This window comes from Coptis chinensis, chromosome 2, assembly GCF_015680905.1.
Source record: "Coptis chinensis isolate HL-2020 chromosome 2, ASM1568090v1, whole genome shotgun sequence".
Classification (NCBI taxonomy): domain Eukaryota; kingdom Viridiplantae; phylum Streptophyta; class Magnoliopsida; order Ranunculales; family Ranunculaceae; genus Coptis; species Coptis chinensis.
In genome coordinates, this window is record NC_141457.1 from 54,586,773 (window position 1) to 54,590,662 (window position 3,890).

The window sequence follows — 3,890 nt, forward strand, 5'->3', positions numbered from 1 at the left end:
CAGCGGATTTTGAAAGGAGTCGCGGAGGAAGAAGCAAGGCAAACAGGTTTAGAGCTCTCTGTCTTTCTCACTCTCCCCTTTTAATATCCATTAATTGTTTTTCAATTTCAATAATATAGCATGCTTGGGTTGTTAGGGTTTAGAATTGTGGTTTCAAGGGTTTAATTTCCGATAAAAATGGTATATTTTAAATTCCACGTTGCTATACAAATTACATTTTTTTTTTCAACTTCCAAATTTCTCTTCACATCAATTTGGGTATTTCCAGTTCTCTTTACTGGTTTAAACATAGTATGGGTTTGTTTCAGTTTTTAAATGATTGAATTGATTTCCTTTTAGTTTAAGCATAGTATGGGTTTGTATCTGTTAATTGTGGGAACAGTTGATTTCGCTATGGACTGAACTGATTTCAATGAATCGTCCTTTCTCGTTTTTTATTGTAAGCAAAAGTAATTTCCTTTGTTAATAGGTCATGGATCAATTTTACTGCTTTCAATTACCACTATATATTTTTGTTTTGGGTTTTGCAGTGTTAAAACTTACTACTTTCGAGATACCCCAGTATTTAAGAACACCTACAACTCCCTGGTTTATTAGATTCTTTGTAATGGGTCATAATTGTTTAAGTCTCAATTACCCTCAAGTTGTTGCTTCAGGTGGGCATGAATTCATTTTATGAAATCCAACACTTTTTAGTTCAGTAAATGGTAATCAAAACTTGAGGAACTCCAATTCGGATTCCTTGGCTTGTGTTTGCTAATTCAACCATAGAATGTGATTATTGATTTATTGTGTTCTCAGTAAATCCTTGCTATGTTAATCAATCAAATTTAGTTGATTCTTGGGCAAATTCTATTTGGGTAGAGAACATCCTTACATGGGAGTTCCATTGCAATTTAATTCATCTAATTGCTTGATTGTAGGTTTCCCAGTTACGTGGAGATATGAGGGTGTTTTCTGTGGATGTGAAATTTGTTCATCGTGCAGTCAAAACTCTGGTACTGGTCCTTGTTCTAATTAAGACAATTTTTTTAACGTCTTGATCTTTATGATTGTTGTTGTTATGTTTATATGTTTGCCTGTCCTTAGGAATAAAAAATTGGTAGAACAGAAGACAAGCAGGTACCTTTTTCATGTAACAGTACAAGAATGCTGTATTATCTTATTATCAAGATATTATGATTTTTGTTTAAGCTTCCTTCCATCTTTTATCCATTTGTGCAATTGTGCTATCTAAATTTATCATTTTGGCCTCTTGAAGTAATTTAATTCTACAGCGTCAGTTTTTTATTCGAACTATTGCTACTGTTTTTGTTAATACTTTAGTTGTAACTGCTATTATTATTGATACTTTGGTGATCTCATTTATTAATTTTCTCGGGTATGCAGGCGTCACCGACCAGTATCTCCAAACCTTCTCTTGAACGACCACAAATTGCACTCACTTCAAGGGTAAGTTAAAAGTACTGAACTTCATTATTTATTTATTTTTTTGGAAAAGTATATTGAACTTCATTTCTTGTCCTTAGTTTAGCAAACTATATCCTACGAGAAATAGGCCGAGTTTTAAATGGAGATGTAAATTTCATTTGTTGGTCATTTATGGTGTAGTGATGAATGGGACTACAAAGCTTGGAAATCTCATGTTGCTCGTTGGTCATTTCCTATGCAGAAGTTGATTGGAGGCAAACCTTCTACTTGAACTTACACCTAAACACTTGCTTTGCATTAAAATACTAAGAGTTTAGAGGTTGCTGCGTACAAGGAGAGCCTAGCCTCAATCAAAGGAGGAAATGGTTCAGCTAATTGGGCATTATCATCAGGTGAGACTATTATTTTTGACATAAAATTTGATACGGTAAAAAAAACATTAGATAGAAATTGCTTTTGCAGATGTTTTTTGTTATGTTCTAGATCAAGCTTCTGGACCATTGATAATGAAGAAAATTACAATTTTTTGAATTGATTTTTTTATGGTTTTGAATGTTTGATGCTTGGGCTTGGCATGTTAATTTTGGCTAACCCTCTTGACTGTATATTCCAAAATCAGACTCCAAAATACTGGCACAGATTGGAGACACAAAGCATTCCCTGCCTATTAGGTTGTAAGTCTCTAAGCTTAAACTAAGACCACTTTGATTTCTGTTTACCCTAATTGGAGAGTTGATCACAATTTACAGCATCTATTGTTTTGATAATTTATAAACTGATAGCCCTTATCATTTATGAGCTATGTTTGTCACTTTCACAAACTTAGTTACTGATTATTTATCGGTAGAGAATTGGGATCAGCTCATGCTTAACAAGCTTAGATGTCTGAACCAAAATGGCTAAAGCAAGCCTTTTGAACATGATCTGCTAGGAGTCTAGGAAAAAATTGAAGTCACTCGTTTTATTTTGCAGGTGTTATCCCGGACCTTGGCAGGTCCTACGAAAAATAAAGAACAAATATGTGTGCTTGCATCAAATAGAATACCACTACTTAGATGCTCCTCTAATCCTCTTTAGGCAATGTCTTGGTAGTGAATAACATATATCAAACTCAAGTAGCTTAAGTTGTTATCTATAATAAGGGTGAGTCTGATTTTGTCTTACTTGTATGTTGTGTTTCTTCTACATTATCTTGTTACTTTCTTTGACCTTTCTCATGGTCTACTGAGAAAAAAATTAATTTTTGTAAATAAGTCTTGTCTTGCTTATCTATATATATGAACCGTTGATTTATTTCTGCCATAGGAGCCAAGGACATGCTCGCCGAGTTTAAAGCTTCATCATTATCATCAGCTTCTAAAGGATTGTTCGATCGACTCCTTTCCCATGTGGAAGTTTTTTGCTTCCTGTAAGTTTTCTTTTCTGTATGTTTCCTTTGATTCATATATGTATTGCAATATTGCCTATATGTATTTTGTGATGAGATTCTTTCCAGATTGTGCATAATCTTATTACCATTTCAAAATTTTAAGAGTAGTTAAGATGTATATACTCAATATGGCTATGACAGAGCTGTAGTGGGTGCCTTTGCTCATTGATGGACTAACCATCCTATTGGCTTGTTTCTTTGCTTCTGTGGATCCTTAGCGTGTATATTGACTAGCCAATAGCTTGTTTTAGTACTTCTTTAGCATATATTGACTAAGGTCTAGTTGAAATGAAATTTTTTCTTTTTATGAAGGAAAAATGCACATCACCGGAGATCTGTATGTAGCTGCCAGCTTGGTCCAGGGTGTGTATGTTTTAGAGCGAGACCGCCAGGAGAATCGTCAAGGACCCCATGCTCTTGCTTCTCCCTTGTGGAATTTCTTCCATATTCTTAGGATGTGATATTGAGTTGTTGTATAGGGATTATATTGAAATGGTATGTTGGTAGATTCAGCTATATCCATACATCTATATCTTTTACAGTGATATATATACTTAGTCAAATTTTGGTGATGGTTATTGCTAAGATTTTCCTTGTGTATAATTGTTTGTCAAGTCTTAATTATATTGTGTGTTTAGGGTGTATGTGGTTGTATTTATGCAGGTAATTTCAGGGAAAAAAATATAAATATTAGGATGGAAACTAAAAATAAATGATCAACCAATGTGTATAGTGCTGGTAAGATAATTGTTGTTTGTATTACAAACTATAACATAAGATAGGGTTGAAGAGTTGCATAGCTGGAAAACTTCTTCAGAAGCAAAACTGGAATTCTTATGTCTCAGTTCACCAGTGTTCATTTGGTATGAATATTCCTTTTGTATATATTATGTTGTCATTTGAATTGCCATGGTAGTGTTTCTCGTGAGTAAAATAAAAAAATGTCATTATGTAAAATAGAGATATATAAATGTGTGTCGTACGAGTGTCAATATATAGTTATATATTGTTTTATGGGACATGCTTTATT

The 3,890-nt window shown here is 33.6% G+C and overlaps 1 long non-coding RNA gene across 1 annotated transcript; it reads left to right on the top strand.

Annotated features, from left to right (window-relative positions):
• Positions 1-732: 732 nt before the first annotated feature.
• On the top strand, positions 733-3,506 carry LOC147516655 (uncharacterized). The gene is made up of 5 exons (XR_015213709.1): positions 733-998; positions 1,390-1,452; positions 1,612-1,823; positions 2,737-2,839; positions 3,173-3,506. It is a non-coding gene; the product is annotated as an uncharacterized LOC147516655 (long non-coding RNA).
• Positions 3,507-3,890: the final 384 nt, after the last annotated feature.